This window comes from Pseudorasbora parva, chromosome 3 (genome assembly GCF_024679245.1).
Source record: "Pseudorasbora parva isolate DD20220531a chromosome 3, ASM2467924v1, whole genome shotgun sequence".
NCBI lineage: Eukaryota > Metazoa > Chordata > Actinopteri > Cypriniformes > Gobionidae > Pseudorasbora > Pseudorasbora parva.
The window spans coordinates 55,177,974-55,196,156 of NC_090174.1; the positions used below are offsets into that span (position 1 = coordinate 55,177,974).

Below are 18,183 nucleotides of genomic sequence, written 5' to 3' on the forward strand. Positions count from 1 at the left end.
GGCGCTCAGGAAAACAGGAAATAGGTCCACCCTTAAGAAGAAATGCAAAAGTGTACCGTTGATTGGGCGGTGCATTGAAAACCGCACGAGAGAATCAGAGCGAGGCCTTTGATCGAACGATGCAAAGAACGTCAAGTAGAAATGAATGCAAAGAATCCTGGGTTGTTTTCCTATACCAAAGAATTTTCCCATGGGATAGCGAGAAGTCATGAAATGCTGCTTTTAAATGTGCGGATCACCACCAACTTCATAGTGCCTGAATAAAAGAGACACTTGGTTTATGTGCAGTGAACCGTAGAAATGAACTGCCGTAAAAAAGAGAAGAAAAAGCATCTCACACTCTTCCTTCTTCCTAACTGAATAAATATTCTTAGAGCTTCAAAATAACAATGTCAAGACACCCCATATTTTTTTATTACCTTCTGAAAAGCAAATCCTGGATTTCTTCTCAAATTGTACAGTGGTGTCTGCGCTCTGAGCTGTGCTGGCAGGGAAAACGATTGAATATATTCCAAACGTGGAAGAATTTTAATGAACACGAGCTGTGTAATGTTGGTATTAAACACTGGTGAATTTCACCCTATCATCTAAGAGAACGATCTGACATCCAGTTTTTATGCTGGAAATGGTTTTGTTTCACCAGTTAGGGTTAGAATCTGTGTTTTGAAATCCATACACTAATGTACAAATGAATGGGGTCGGTAAGATTTGTTAATGTTTTTGATTCATTCATCAAAAATACAGTAAAGATTCAAGACGCTTTATTGTCGTTATACAGTTGCAATATACAGTGAAACGAAATAATGTTACTCCAGGACACATAACACAGAACAACAGAGAGTTTAAAAGGAAACAAGTGCAAAACAAAAGTGCAGACCAAACAGTTGGATACAATACGCCACAGGACAGAAACAAATGAACATAGAACATAGCGCCGACTGTAGTGTAACGTGTGACGTGTAACTTTGTGCTAAGTAATAATAGCAGCATTGAAGTAGAAATAGGGAAAAAGCAGCAATAGTTTTGAGAATTTAAAAATGGCTAGTGTTTACAGCAGAAGCATTAAATAATTAAAAACAGTAAAATCAAACCACACAAAAAACACTTAATATTGTAAAATAGCATTAGATTTTTTTTAAATAACCATTTTCAATTTATCCTTGTCATTCAAAGCTGGATTTTCAGTCTTCAGTGTCACATGATCCTTCAGAAATCATTCTAATATGCAGATTTAATGCCTTATTAATCTTGACAGTTAATTATTAACAACAGTTTGCAGTTGAAAGAACAGCATTTATTTGAAATAGAAATCTTTTGTGACATCATCAATCCCTTTATTGTCACTTTTGATCGACTTAATTGAAAAAAAATTAATTTAAATGATTACATTTAAATTGTAATAATTAAATAACTTATTTCAACAACAATAATCAAAAACAATAACACGTTTTTTGAGCAGCAAATCAGCATATTTGAAGGAGTTTCTGAAGGATATGTTTTTATCTAACAACTTTTCACTCCAATAAATGAGCATAAGACTTGGTGAGCATCAGAGACTTCTTTCGGAAAAAAATAAAATCATAGCGACTCTTTAGTCTGGTGTAACCTCTATAAAACTCCCATTTCAACAACTGAACACATGGCAGAAACTCATTTTGCATAATTAAAGTGAGGCAATGACATGAGTGAGAGACGGGATTTCGGTAACTCAACCTTTGTCCCCGCATTTGGAGTCCATCTGTCTTCCCAACTCTCCTTAAAAGGAAATCCATTTTCATGAATTTGGTCTGACAAAACCATGCTGTTCACCAACAAACCTCAGGGGAACTACTTACCCCAAAAAACATTTCTGTCATCATTTACACACCCTCATGTTGTTCCAAGCCCATACGACTTTCCTCCATGACATACAAGGAGACATTTTAAAAATCTTAATATTTTCACTGCATAGACTGCGTCTGCATCTATGAAGCTCTACAAGGAGAAAACAACAACATACAAGTAACCCATACAACTAGTGTACTGTATTTCAAATCTTCTGAAATCATAGAGAACAGGCGCACAAAGAGAATAACAGCATACGTCTTTGGACTAGGGGTGTGCGCGAATATTTGAATAATCGAATATTCGATCTGTAACTAATATTCGAAAACTAAAAATACTAATCAAAGTTTACTGCATTATTTGCTGGCTGTAAATGCACTGAATCCATTATAAATCCCTCTAAATTTTACAGTTATAACTAAATCCACTGGGTGGCGCTGTGGAGCGGGTTAATAAGTTGAGTGTATTTGATCACTGTGTCGTCTTCTGCCTCGCGATGTTTGGAATTACTTAGATGACAATTGAAAATGATCTTTTTAAAAAATGAAGTTACTTTTGATGAAATCAATTACTGAAACTGAGTTATTATAATGTCACCACCACAAACAAAAATCACATCACATTCAAACACCAGTGGAATGAGGAAAGACGGATCACTGCATTCACGACTGCAGGTAAGCAGCACATCTGTACCCCGAGAGAGAGTGAGATAACTTATGATAGCAAAATTATCTCGAGACAAATGCTTCCTTTAAAGTTCATTGAGGGTTTATGAACAGAAAACACAAAGTTCTTCACTTAAACTTCAGTTAACTGTTATATTTGTCTCCACAAATTCTGTCTGTGGTGCATTTTCTTAGCCTGACAAGCCAGACCCACATCAAGATGTTTGGTCTGGAAACTCACCATTGACAGGGCTCAATCCGAGGGGTGGATAAACGGTTGTCTTTCAAACTCCCTCTGCACGTGATAGGATAGCGCTACACCAACCGGAGCAATGAAGGTGAAGCAGAGCTCGCTGATAGATTAAGCATTCGCCGTATCCGGTCAGCAAAACCCCGAACACATCTTCCCTTTTTAAGAATGACTTCAGTGCCGTTCTTTGTTCTTTTCTCAGAGAAAAGCTTAACTCCAAGTCTTCCAGAGTCACAGTCAAAGCTGATTCGAAAGACCGCCGCCGTTCGCCAGTTTCTGTGTTTACTAGAAGCACGCAAACGTAACTCGGCCGTCGTCATTATGGCCCCGCCCACCGACTCTATACACGATGTGATTGGTCCGGCAAGAGTTAGGGGAATACAGCTCAGAAGGGTATTGAGAGTTCCTAGACGAACCTTGCGGGCAGATTAAATTTGCTGCCGCTAGGGTGCGTCTAGATTTCTAGGCTAGCATTTTCTTACCTGAGAATATCATCATCCAATAATATTATAGTTTTTCTCAACATGAAAATGTGAAACAATACAAACACGACAACCATACCGACTCGTGTGTTTGTGTGTGTGTGTGTGTGTGTGTGTGTTCTGCACGATAACTGACACTCTGCTTTATTAGTATTTCTTTTCCGCTTGCGCTGCTTGAGCTTATAACGCTTTTGCTCTTTAGACACATTTTTTATTATTATTTTTTTTTACATGCTGTTTAATGTTTTAAAAACCTTAAGATATGACGTAAACGTGTTGACTAATCATAAGCTTGTTCAGAAATGGTGACGACATGTTGATGATAAAAACAAAACAAAAACTCTTATTTTCTCAAAATACCTCATTTAAATAAACAAATATTCGAAATATTCGATTTATATGAGCCCAAAATTCGAATACAATATTTTGGGAAAATGCCCATCCCTACTTTGGACCAATAGGAGGGCAAGTGAATTGCTGCTAGTTGACTATAGCATGGATGTTTTATATATATATATATTAAAAAAAAACGTATAAGGAGTGCTTTAAACTAGTTAAAGGTAGGGTAGGCAATTTCTGATAGGCTAGCAATAGCAAGCTAACTTTGAAAGCATAAGATTCCACCTTCCCTTCAGAGCATCTCCAAAGCCACACCTTCAAAACACTTGAACGTACACAGCAGAGTCTGCAAAGCGTCGCCGTTAAACTAACTAATGTCTCAAAGCACATAACATTTCAATAATAATGAACATAAACAACTTAAAGAGCTCTGACTTGTACCACGACTGCTTCAGATTCATTTCGCCATTGATAGTGTTGACATTGAAACGCAGAGGTATGGATATACACATGTTGAACCCCATGCAGGACATTGTATCATTGCATTCGGATGAAATCGTATGAAAAGATGTTTTCCTGAGACTTCGAATTGCTATCAGGATGTGAAGAGAGTTTCAAGCAGTATAACAAAATGTGTTTTTAAAAACACACATCCTACCTTTCCTACCTTTAAGAAACATGGTGCAGACACCAGCATCTAAAACTAAATAATATAATGGTGATCCCCTTACACATTTTAAGTAGTTTTTATTTTTTATGGACCAGTTTCCCAGAAAGATATTACCCGCTAAATTTCTTTTAAATTGTTATCCAGTAAATCCAGCTTCCTTTGAGGAGTGGCCAATTTAAATTCGGCTCATGAATTTGAACAAACACTATTCTGAAATTTGCCCAAATCTATTCAATGCTTTACTTGTCTGCCACAACGACAATGTCTTTGAATTAGGGGTTGAACGACTTTTAAATCAACATTTATGTGATGAAAGTCGAGTTGACGTCGACTAGTCGCTGACGACGTCAATAATGAACAAATCAGCCTGATCCTTGAGCTGAGACGCGAACTCGGGTCTTCTTGTGCCCAGGACAGCTATGGCATATGACACACCACTGCCCATAAGGTTATTGCTCCTACATAATACCTTTTGTATCAGTTATTTTGTCTTATGACGTTATAAACTTTCCCACAGATTTCTGCTCGTTCTGAATAAGATGCAGATAAATTAGCACAATAAAGATTACATATGAATGCATTAGTGATTCTGTGTGAATTAATTATACCTGGCAGCGTCTCTCTACTAATAGTGAAGCTGTAAGTCTTAGTCATCAAGATATATATGCTAGAACTTTTCAGTTTCTAAGCTATTTTAATGATAAATCCCAGAACTGTGTTGACAATACATTTCTGCACTACTGAATGGTTTTATGTGAGGCGCGCGCAATCTCCGTGATCAGGCTATGTGTTTACGATCGGCTATGTGTGTTGCAATGCAGCACGCAGTTTAGCGTGATGATTAACTTACGCAAAATCTGATATTTGCAGCTGAATTAAATGACAAGATATGTACAGGACACTATACTGTTAAAAAAGTTTGGGCAAGTATGATTTTTTTGTTTGTTTGTTTGTTTGTTTTTTACAGAAACTGGCAATTATTTATTCAGCAAGGATACGTTATTTTGATTAAAACTGACAGTAAAGACATAACGTTACAAAAAAAATGTATTTAAAGTATAGGCTGTTCTTTTGAAATTCAAAGAATCCTATTAATTTCTACAAAAATATTAAACTGCACACCTGTTTTCAACACTGATAATAACATGAAATGTTTCTTGAGCAGCAAATCATTGAGAAAATGATTTTTGAAGGATCATGTGACACTGAAGACTTCAGCTTTGCATCACAGAAATAAATGACATTCTTAAACAAATGTATTATTTTGTAATATTTTGCATTATTACTTTTTTGTATTTTTTTTTTGGAATGTACTGTTGATCAAATAAATGCAGCCTTGGTGAGCATTAAATACTTACTTTTCATTAAATTCATTACAAAGGAAATGATTCCTTTAAAAATATGATAAATTAAGGACTTTTTTCCGAGTGCATGATACGCACTTTATGGTTTATTATACTCACGTGCCACGCACCCCCATCCTACCTAAGAGAGTGTCATATACACGGCATAAAGTGCGTATCATATGCACGCGAAAAACTGCGTACCATATGCACACCAAAACTCATGAAAATCAAGTCAATCAGAAAAAAAAAAATCCTCAGCTCTGCGTCTGTCCCCTTTATGGCACTGCTCATTGGTTTAGCTGGGGAGGATGCATGTGTGCTTAGTGCTGAATAAGGTCATGGAGTGTAATCCTACCAGTGAATTTCATTTTCAGCCTGCACTTTCAAATTAATTCATTTAACTCCAACCTCCTAATCACAGTGGAGGGTAGATCTGCATGCTAATTGCACAGGATAACAGCGCTGATAAGACCCACTGATTCTTAAGGGAGCTTTAAGAAAGAGCTGCGCCATTGGTCCTTGTAGTGCATCTGATTGGATGGGCTAATTACTGGGACAGAGAACAACCCAGAGCACCATGTAGACTCCAGACTCAACAGATGTCAAATCAATTACATAACGTGTAAGGCTTTTTACGTGGAAAACAGGATTGTCTTTGCTCAGCTGAACTGAAAGAGTTGTATTGTGTAGAAATATGAGTCATTAATTAGAAATGATCACACCCATCTGCACAAATGACAGTATTATTACGATTAACAGTACTGTTGAATGCAATGTCGATTTGTGGTTGTTTTAAAGGTGTCATGAACTGGCTTTTTTATTTTTATACTGTTGTCTGAGGTCAACTAATGACGTTTGTGTGGCTTTTACATTCAAAAATAGGGCTGGGCGATATGGCCAAAATTTCATATCCCGATATAGCTCATTTGATATCCCGATAACGATATACATAACGATATAGCAATTTTTCTGTTAATTCAGTTTATGAATAGTCTATACAAAATTGCAATGTGGAAATGCAGTTTGAAATGATATACAAAACAAATAAAGGTAGTATGGACTACATTTTTATTTTATTTAGAACCTTTTTTTTCCAGCAAGACTGATGGTAAAGTTAACACCTGCCTAGGGATGTTAACCGATGACCGTTTGACCGATGGTTGACCGTATCAACGTTAACCGATCAAAGTTGTCGGTAAAAAAAAAAAAAAAGTGATCTCTAAATTAGGCTATTATAGACAGTGGCCTAAACACTACTACAGTTAGCCGTCTCATTCCAAAATCTTTTCGTGTGAAGTGAACATATCCCTCACACTCAATTTTTCATAACTCGCCTGTTTGTACTTAATAAACCAATAAAATCATTTGGCGCGAGGTCACAGCGTTTGGGTTTGCGCGCTCACAAGGTTTGCAAAAAGTAAACAGGCTAAAACACTCGAGGTTAGAGCCAGGGCAGACGGCAGGATGAAGCGTCATTCTGCATAAGATGGGCTTACATTTGGAAATATATTACATCTACATTTTAGTGGTAACACATAAGGTGTTGATCCTCATCTTTCTTTATTATTGTTAGCACTACCTCGAACTAAAGCGGCGTCTCTTCGGAGCTGTCACTTTCTTAAATGAGCCGCGGCAATGTTTCAAATGAGCTTCTAACGCTAGACAAATGCCTTTATTTTCAACGCGATCACCTTGTACCCAAACCATTTCTAAACTAAGGAGCCATTGTCCTCAGATTACCAACAAGCTCCTCGGCGGCGCGTTTGCGGGACTCGTGTGCGCGTGTGTGTGTGTGTGTGTGTGTGTGTGTGTGTGTGTGTGTGAGAGAGAGAGAGAGAGAGAGAGAGAGAGAGAGAGAGAGAGAGAGAGAGAGAGAGAGAGAGAGAGAGAGAGAGAGAGAGAGAGAGAGAGAGAGAGAGAGAGCACGCAGCTCGCGGGTGTTATTTCAAATAGCGCAGCATATTTTAAACTAATCAGTTAACCGGTTTCAACCGGCTAATGAGGCTCGGTGGTCGGTCAAGAAAATGTTTAGTTTTCGCCATCCCTACACCTGCCATTAAAATATTTTAATATATGGCTATATGGTGTGCCACGCGTAAAAGCCCGTTGCAGCGTCTGTGTCTGAAGTTTGTTTTGAGCGCTTGTGCCACCACTCTGGCATAATTACTCTGAGAATTACCCTGGTCTGAACCGCGTCTACTACCGTCTTCCTCCATGATTGCTTATGTATTGCAGCGTGCATGGGCATGCCGATGCGTGAGGAGCATCTTGACGTAAAATTCTGCCGTAAACGCCTTATCGTGGCGTAAGCGATAGAGCCTTATATAAAACGATAGACATTTTCTATCATCCAGACGATATATTTTGTCATATCGCCCAGCCCTATTCAAAAACATCATAACTAATAAGTAATTAATAGGCTATTTTCTACACTGGTTTTAAGGCTCTCTCCTGAACGCTGGGTTTTGATGGGCGTGACGCACTGAAGACTTAGAAGTAAACGCCCACGGCTAGGATTGGATAAGATTTACATATTTAATATCAGATCACATGGGAGAAATTGTTTTGAAAGCGGCAACTGGAATGATCCCCTCAAGGGGCTCTTAAACTTCTTTATCAAACAAACACTATGATTTATTTCTCATCCACCCGCGATTGATAAGAATATCATTTTTGTGTTACATGGCCTGCCCGATCAGTGGATATAAGCACAAACCGCATGCACACAGACACGAGCCCTTCAAATGTCAAGTAAGGAGAGAGTGAACAAGCGCAGATCAAGAAAATAACATTATTTCACTATATGAGCTTCATCGGCCTGCCGACAGGCTTCCGTTTTGGTAGTTTCCCGTCTGGAAAACACACACCGCAGGGATGATGGGCTTTGTGAGCCCTAGCCCATACATGCCTGAGTCCAGTGTACTAAAGGTATGATCTGTTAGACACATACACATAATCAAAATTATCTATAACAATGCAATACTATCACATACAAACACGTTTTACTCACATAAGTGTGTTGCACCATTTCTATCGGATCCAATATAGAAGGATCTTCTTAATATGTCTGCAACAAATCCAGCATCTTAAACTTGTTTACTAACGATTCCACAGTGACATGAAGCGAACAATATCTTGCTAACTTCTTCTGCATATGTATTGCTGCTGCCTAGTGCTATACGAACAGCTCCATGAGTTGGTGGGCGGGGCTACTGAATTACACATGCTTATTATTCTGTAGATGCGGTGTTTCATCGCACAATGACTTAAAGATGCGGCACACGATTGTTTTCTGGACCTGGTGTCTATAAAAGCTTTTCTTTGACTAACAAGGACGTTTTCAGCTCTGAAACTTGTTACTCATCTCGCTTCCAAACTTTTGCAGAGTGGGTGTATGGCACGGCTTTCTAAATCACGGCACTCAAGTTCAAATAACTTTTTTTTAAACGCGTCTCAAGACCTGCATCTGGCATTTTTAAAAGCAAAAACGTGTCCTGTGTCCTCGCGACAGCCTCTACTTTTCTGCTACAGACTGAAGCACGTGAGTATGTAACCCGCTGAGCCGTTACTTTCAGTAAAAAAAGGGATTAAAAAATACTACAATTTTCTGTTGTTATTTTTGTGATTGTTTGGGGCATTGTACAACCCAAACATTAATCAATGCACAAATCATAAAAATAGAGTAACACAATCTGTTCCTATCCTGTTTTGATTGGGTGGGCAAGGCAGATGTTTGGGTGGTCCACCCCTGCCCATGCCGGAACCGACCCCCCCCCCTGATGCGTATTATTAGATATCTCAGGCTTTTATGGAAAGAGAAGCATCATATTTATAAACAGAAAGGGGTCAATTATTTACATGAGCGCACAATATAATTCTTAATTGCAAGCTGCTCCTACTTTATATGAAATAAATAGTCAGGTGGAACAGAATATATAGCAGCTGAAGTGTTAAAGCCTTCGGGCTTGTTCTGTTGCAATACAAAAAAGACGAAATTAAAAGGTAATAAATGCCTCAGCAGTGAAATTAATTTTCAGGGGATATTCCCACACTTGGCTTTGATTTTCATGGCAAGGTATGTGGGCTGATTCAGTAGCTCCAGGGTTTTAAATAACCCTGAATGTATGGCAGAGCCCTTTTCATCAGACTATCCCACCTATTCTTTCTTTTTTATGTTAGAAACACCTACACATCGTTCTAAAACAGTCTATGAAGAACAAAAGTTGATTTATAAGTCAGCCTTTTATTAGCACATAAAATGCATTAAAACGAGGTACCAATGATGTAGCTGTCACTTTATTCACCAAGCTTTTTGACACACATTTGACAACCTGATTCAGACAACAGTTATTTCAACAAGTCTGCTGTCTGCTAATGCAATTGCGCTCGCTCACCTCACTGTTTACTGCAGTTGAATACGTGACTGTGATCAAGCCTTTTGTTAAATCGTTGCTAATAGAGGTCAGCTGGTGCACAATTAGTGAAGAATTAAAAGGAAAATCTCATGGCCATAAACGCATGTGAATGATCATGCTAACAAAAGTAGCCTCTTATAGTCTGACTGACTTAGTTCACATATAAAAAGTATTTCTCTAAGAATATCTTTCTTTCTTTTTTTCTTTGAGAGAGACATCATTTGTGAATAGATGATAAAAAAGGAACACATTTTGCTGTTTACTAGCAACCAAAGAATGGCATTAAGGACTTGCAGGAATTAGAAGAATGTCTGCAACCTCTTTCAAATATTTAGTTGTATTTTTTTAAAGCATCAAATAGAAAACTAGTTATTATGTGGGATGCACAAATAATACAATTATGACAAATACAGATACACTAAAAACTAAAATTGTAGGCCTAATTGTATTACATTTAAAGGGATAGTTCACTTTGAAATTAAATGTTGATATGTTTTAGCTTACCTCATGGGCATCTGAGATGTAGGAGTATTTGTTTCCCCAGTAGTTTCCATTTTGATCATTTTAGGTCAAACCGTTCTTGTCTGTGCCTCACATAATGCAGGTCTATGGTCACCACCTCAAAGAGCAAACACAGAGCCCAAAAAAGTCCAAATTAAACAATCCCCCATCGTAAGTACACACTGATGGCCTAAGACACGAAACCAGCGGTTTGTGTGAGTAAACGGACAGTGTTTATATCTTTTTTACCTCTTGTACACCACTACGTCCGACTGATCCGAGGGCGCGCGGGCGTGCATGTTTCCTGTTGTGACATTCGCGCATTCTGGCTTTAGTTTTTTTATATGGTCACCATATATTTGGTTAGAATGGTTTTACATGAAAGAGATATCTAGTCAAATCAATGTGAAACTATGTGTACTACTCATAAGGGTGTAGTCAATGATACTACTACTAATACTACTACTAATAATAATAATAATAGTACACAGTGTATTCATGTTCGTGTAGCTCTACTTAGTGTTGACTTTGTAAAGTACAAGCTCTGAGTTCTTGAGTAGTGTATTCTGGTTCAAATAAATATGGTTGTGAGAAATTCAACGTTGTCTGTTAATATATCGAAATCTTCTTCCATTGCGATGTCCTGTACGTCTAAATATGTTTAGATCTTCACAGTGAAATGTAGCACTTCCCAAATTTCTGTGTAAACAATGAGAGACGTACACGCGCGAGAGATCCACTTCTGGCGCTCTGATTGGTCAGCTGGACCAGTGTGTTTTGATTGGTCAACCGCTTAGAGTGTTTCGACATGATGAGTTCAAAATTGCATGCTATCTGAGTAGGTTCTACATTTGAATTTGAACTTACTTTGCGACCATTAAAAAACTACATTCTATATAGTATGAATATGGGAATGAAATTCAGTCATATTTTTACTGTCACAGACACACACACACAAAAGTTAAATGTACTTAATTTTTCTTTGTCGAGTAATACTTTGGCATTAAGTAAACTCCAATTAACTAAGTTAAGTAAAATGAACAAAGAAACAACATGTCCTTTAACCAATACGCCTATATAGGTCGTCTGTCACATCCTCGAAATACGACCCATAGGAACGTTTACTAAAGTTGTGCTCCTTTTGACAACAGGACACTTTCATTTTAAAGCATTTTTTCCCCTTTTATCTGCATTACAGTTCCAGTTTTGCATCGCTCAATTGGTAAAGCATTGCAATATACAACAACAACAACATGTGATCATGCTATCGTGGGTTCGATCCCAGGGAACACATGTGCTTTTAAAGTGTGTATACACTAAATATCACTGGGTAGGATTATGGAGGGGGTAGGTGTAGTTGTAGTTGTAAAAAAATATATATATATGTATATTTTTACTTAATGGAAATATTACAAATTGTGGTAAAAAGTCCACACACTGCATTTTGATTGGTAACAACAGTCATGTGTCATTTCATGACGTCAGATGTAACACGACTGTAATTGTTTATTTTATTTTACGTCCCCTAGAGGACACATTACTTTAAAACGTAAATAAAGGTCGTAATAAGGTTCTTGAAAAATGACCTATAGAGTCAGGGTTTTTTTGCAAAGAAAGGGACAGTTTGCTAGCCTGACAAGCCAGACCCACATCAAGATGTTTGGTCTGGAAACTCACCATAGACAGGGCTCAGTCCGAGGGGCGGGATAAACGGTTGTCTTTCAAACTCCCTCTGCACGCGATAGGATAGCGCTACAACCAACCAGAGCAACGAAGGTGAAACGGAGCTCTTTCATAAATTAAACATTCACCGTATCCGGTCGGCAAAACTCAGAATACATCTTCCCTTTTTAAGAATGACTTCAGTGCCGTTCTTTGTTCTTTTCTCAGAGAAAAGCTTAACTCCAAGTCTTCCAGAGTTGTGGTCAAAGCTGATTCGAAAGACCGCTGTTCGCCAGTTTCTGTGTTTACTAGAAGCACGCAAGCGCAACTCGCCCGTCGTCATTATGGCCCCGCCCACCGACTCTATACACGATGTGATTGGCCCGTCAAGAGCTTGGCGTTTACAGCTCAGAAGGGTATTGAGAGTTCCTGGACGACACTCGCGGGCAGATTAGATTTGCTGCCGCTAGGGTGCGTCTAGATTTCTAGGCTAACAGTTTGCAAAGAAAATAAGTAATTTTAACTTGGCCAGTAAAAGGTTATTTCTATTTAGCTGATGTTTCCTTTAAACTATTTTTTACTCAAACAATATAACACACACAAAAAAAAAAGTCTCCAATTGATCATTTTCTACTAACTGATCATATCTACATTTTTCAGTTGGCCAAATTGAAATTCTGTGAAATGATGCAATTTAATTCACAGAAAGTCAGTTCGGCCAACTGAAAAATTTAGATGTGATCAGTCACTAGAACATTTTCAATTGGAGACCTGAATTTTTTTTTGCAGTGTAAATTAACGGTGCTGAATGTAAGAATGACAGCTAATGATTGAAAATAGACACTGTAGCCCAAATTTAAAATGTTGTTTGGAAAATGTATATATATATATATATATATATATATATATATATATATATATATATATATATATATATATATATATATATATATATGATTACACTCTGCATGTGAAAAAAAAAGTTTTTTTTTTTTTTAATCTTTTTTTATGATTTAAAATTTTGAACAACAATAAAAAATGTCTAAAAAAAAGCCATATTCTGTTTACAAACAGTATTATGTCACTAAACATGCTTCACAATCTAATGTCCATAGAGAGATCCACATGAATAGCATAATTTTTTTAGACATAGGTTTTGTTTGCCAGACAGTTGTTCGGTAAGCTCATCTGCATGCCTGCTGTGTGGACGCTCACCCGGGTCAAATTAGCATTTTGCAGGTGGAGACGGCAGCAGCTCTGAGCAGTGGCCATGACACATTGATGTGCTTTGTTGTTACCCTGAATGGCTTTTAGCTGGCAGCGCTGGTAACAGGTGATGATTGTAGCCGGAGAGCTGGCTAGTCTTTTAAGTTTATGTGTTAAATGCGATTCCCTCCTTTTTGAATGATTGCAGAAGCGATGTGCATTGTTTATCTGGCCAGGGGGGAAAGAAAAACAACGTTTCGCTTTCGAACGCCTGCTGGCTGAGGGATTCTTCGAAAATCAAAGCCATAAACAAAGAATTGATGTATGAGTTGAACATTGTCTATGACACTCACATTGATATGTAACACAATATGGAGGGCTTTAGATCATTTTTCTCTCTATCATATTTTGTAAGCAATCTACCTCTCTTTTTGGCACATAGAGAAATGGTTGAGATACACATTAGGAATTAAACCATCACACGCAAGTGAATTTCTGACATATTTATCAAAATTAGGCCTGGTGCTATGAGAAAAGCCTGACCCTGAACGGTTTGTTTGGATGGTGGATAATTTAGCATTACAACAAAGCAATTAATGCTGCAAAAAAAAAAACAAAAAAAAAAAAACCTCGGAATTCATCAAATCAAGAGCCAAACACCTATGTGTGCAATGTTGATAGTTAGGCTTTTTTTTTTCAGCAAAAATGTCATTTCAAGAAAGATGATGTCATTAATGTCGGCATGAATAGAGTACAGGTATGACGTCACCCTTTTGGCAGGGGCGTAGCCATCTTTTCAGAAGTGAGGGGGACAGAAATGTTGTAATACCATTTTTTGGGGGACCGATATAATTTATCCCATCTCTTGCTTTTAATTTGGTAAGATATCAAATAAACTGCTGAACAATAACCACTAATATCTATAATATTATTCTCCTATTTTTTAAGCCAATTTCATAATTGGTTTATATATTACATACACTTGTGCATTAAGTCTCCATAGATTTTATGCAATGTAAAAAAAAAAAAAATTTAATTCTGATGTAAACCAGCTGTTCTCTGTGAATATATAGTAAAATGCAATTTATTCCTGTGATCAAAGCTGAATTTATTATCATCATTACTCCAGTCTTCAGTGTCACATGATCCTTCACTAATCATTCTCATATGAGGATCTGATGATCAACACACAGTTATGATTATTATCAGTTGTGCTGCTCATGGTGATGCTTAAATTTTGTGGAAACCATCTAAACATTTGTGGTAAAATTAAAAAAGAGAGAAATTAATACTTTTATTGATCAGACATGCATTTAATTGATCAAAAGTGATATTGTTAATATTACAAAAAATTATAATTTATTTAATAAATGCAAATAAATGCTGTCCATTGAACTTTCTATTCATCAAAGAATCCTGAAAAATAAAATGTATCATGGTTTCCACAACATTTTAAAGCAGCACTGTTTTCATCACCGATAATAATCATAAATGTTTCTTGATTATAAAATCCTCATATGAGAGTGATTAGTGAAGGATCATGTGACACTGAAGACTGGAGTAATGATAAATTCAGCTTTGATCACATAGGGAAAAAGCTGTTTTAATTTGTAATAATATTTCACAATATTACTGTTTTAACTATTTTTGATTAAATAAATGCAGCCTTGCTGAGCAGAAGATACTAAACATTACAAAAGTTGCATTATTCATATGATAGGCTACTTTATTGTCAATAAATAGGCTACATTGAGATGGCTTGAAAAACGCACATAAAGCATATATTGTCGCAGTCGTCTGATTGTCGTCGTCAGGTTTCACATCACTCATAACGATTGTTTTCCTTCAGCTGGTGCAGCTCCAGCGTGCCTGGGTACTTCTACGAATCCGCTTTTGGAATTTGGACTTTCTGTGAGAGCGCCCTCCTCATATTTAGATGCGAATAAAATGGCAGCAGGACATGCATAGATTCATTTTTGTCTCTGATTTTAAATCTTAATGTATTCACATTGGTTGGTTTCTATGTAAATACACTTGCCCGTGACCTCAAAAAGCACGCTATCAACCGAGATTAGAGAAGGCTGTCTTTAGCGTCCCTGTTAATTTGGCCGTCGCCGCGCAGGGTAATGCCGATTCGAATCCCGCTCGGAGCAGGTCGACTAGAATCAGTGAGACCCAGTAAAAGTGCGGGGGACGAAAATACATTTAATTAAAAGTGAGGGGGACACGTCCCCCCGTCCCCCGCGTAATCTACGCCCATGCCTTTTGGATTATCACTAAAAACAAGCTCTGTCATAACATTTATGATACTTAGACGTTTTGTCCATTAAGATCATTTTCACAGATTTTATTCATTTTCAACACAACTTTTATTCATTTTAAATGCAGTCGCCAGAAGTAAAACGGTAGGCTATAAACGATCTACACCATGGTCGCTCGACTTCAACGTCTCCATCACTAACTTCCTAACTCTTTTCCCAGAACATTTGATATAGAATAGTTCATAAAAGCACAATTATGATCATGGCTGTAAAAGCGACGAGTTTACCTGTTCAACATGATGATGTTTAATATCCTTAACAGCTTCTGAAGTCACATTTAGCCACTTGTTAGGAACAGCCTTTTTCAAGACACAAAACAGCTTAACACCAGGACCATTTTTAGGATTTGCGCCTGCATTTGGCCTAGCCAAATTGAAAAGCCTCCCATACACACATACAGTGGTCCAGGTTAAAAAATTTGGTGTCCTTTTACAGGAAACCCTTTGAAGTCACATAAAACACTGCTAAAAGTTATAAACATGGAAGTATATGTCGTCTAAGCTTTTGTTTTTTGTTTTTAATAAATTCATGGGGGGGGGGGTAATAACACCTTAGACAACCTATACTTACATGTTTATCACTTTTAGCAGTGTTTTATGTAACTTCAAAGGGTTTCCTGTAAACTGTATGTGTGTATGGGAGGCTTTTCAATTTGGATAGGCCAAATCCAGGTGGAAATGGTACCAGAGTAATTGAGTGTAATACATTACTTTGTCTAAAAAAAATGCCAAAGGGATGCATATCTCCAGAAAGCAGAGACTCTAAGCTTTCAAATGGTATATACATGATAATGTCATTCCAGACCCTGTACAGGAAGTTTAAGTGGTTAAAAAAAAAATCATGAGTGGGGTAATACTGATGTATTTTATGCTGTAGAATAAAAAGTGTCTTGACCTTGTGCAGGCCTTATTTCAGCCATTAAAAAAAACAAAAAAACATTGACTTGCTAAAATGCTAACCGTTAGTTTTGTCTGTCATAAACTCTATTGGAAGTCTTTTCTTCCCTATTGTGATGCAAATCCAAATGTGAAACGTGTTCTAGTGTTACCAAGTCTGTGGTTTTCCCTTTGAATTGGACTACTTTTAAATGAATTTGCTGGTTGATTTCCACCCCCGTATAGGCCTATATGATTTTGGCACTACAGCACCTCCCCAGACATACACATTCAGTGGGACAATTCTGCTGCCCGATGGAGAACATCACATTGGGCTATTTCGGGGCTACTTTTGACTGGCCATTGGACTACTTTTCTTGCTAAGTTACTAAATGAGAAAAAAAATGTAGGGCGGGGGAATGAAGTGGATGTTCGTGGTTTGTTATTGCTGTGATCTCACTTGAGTGACTGGTTGATGGGTCGCCAGTAAACACGTCATCAGAGAAGAGATATCACTGCAAGTGGGAGGGGATTATAGCTATTTTGGTTAAAGATCATAAGGGTGAATCAATTTGTAATATTTTAATATTAATACAAAAATGTCTGTGACTTTAAGCAATTTGCTTTTATAATTGTACCAACGTGATACACAAAATATCAATAACATTGTGTTTCACACTATTGCTTTGGCAAAGTGTTAGTCAAACTAATCAAACTAAAATCTTTTTTTTATTATTAAGTTTAATTTAGTCACTGAAAGAGGGTTGGAAGGTCTAAAGTTTGCTCTCATTTAACTTTAAAATGTACATAATGTCCCCTAGATAGTCCAGGATCCACCCAGTCGAACGAAATCCTGTGGAAAACACTATATGTTTTCTGACTCGATTTTTGCAAGCAACATATTCATTTTAAATATAAATATTTCCATATAGTAGATGTTTTTACGGGTGATCATATCTGTTTTGGACAAATTTCCCATATCTGCAGCCTTTTACATCTGTGGTGCCATTCATAGTCATCAATGTTGTCATTATATAATTTTCCCAGAGATGGCAGATTTTAAATTGCATACTTACAGGGCTATATGCATTGGCAGACCAAGTTTCACTGAGATGAATGATAACAGATTGCTTCTGCCATTTGACCTGTTGAGAAAAACCTAAAGGAAAGAAAAGATGAAATAATTATGAATTAAAACATGTTTTCTTTGAACATTTAAATTAGAAAAAACACAATAAATTGAGCTTCCAAGGACATCACAAACTCAGACTCTGCGAACACACAGGTGAAATAATTAAAAATTCACTCCAGTGTTCAACTAAAATGTAATCAAATGTAACTTATATTTTGAGCGTAATACTGTATCCAATATATCAAGACATGGCATGACAATGCACTGCATATTAGGAATGCCCCAACGTAATGCATTTTATTCTTTTTGACCCACTGATGATTTTGCCTTTAAACAAATTAGGGTAAGACCAATTTCCAGTCAGACGCAGCATGGCTTATGGGGATAAAAAACGTAGTTGCTTTTTCATCAAGCGCAGTACCTGTCAACACAGTATTATTAGAGCACATCAAATCCTGATTTAAATCTATTTCCCCACTAAATAACATGTAAATT

At 37.2% G+C, this 18,183-nt stretch overlaps 1 long non-coding RNA gene across 1 annotated transcript in view; it reads right to left on the reverse strand.

The window, feature by feature from the left end:
* Positions 1–1,717: 1,717 nt before the first annotated feature.
* The window catches only part of LOC137072064 (uncharacterized), a 119,411-nt gene continuing 102,945 nt past the window's right edge, over positions 1,718–18,183 (reverse strand). Inside the window, exons 3-5 of the long non-coding RNA XR_010904610.1 lie at positions 17,633–17,715; positions 1,836–1,974; positions 1,718–1,755 (exon numbers count right to left, since the gene is read on the reverse strand). This is a non-coding gene — a long non-coding RNA (uncharacterized lncRNA). The remainder of the gene's footprint in view (positions 1,756–1,835; positions 1,975–17,632; positions 17,716–18,183) is intronic.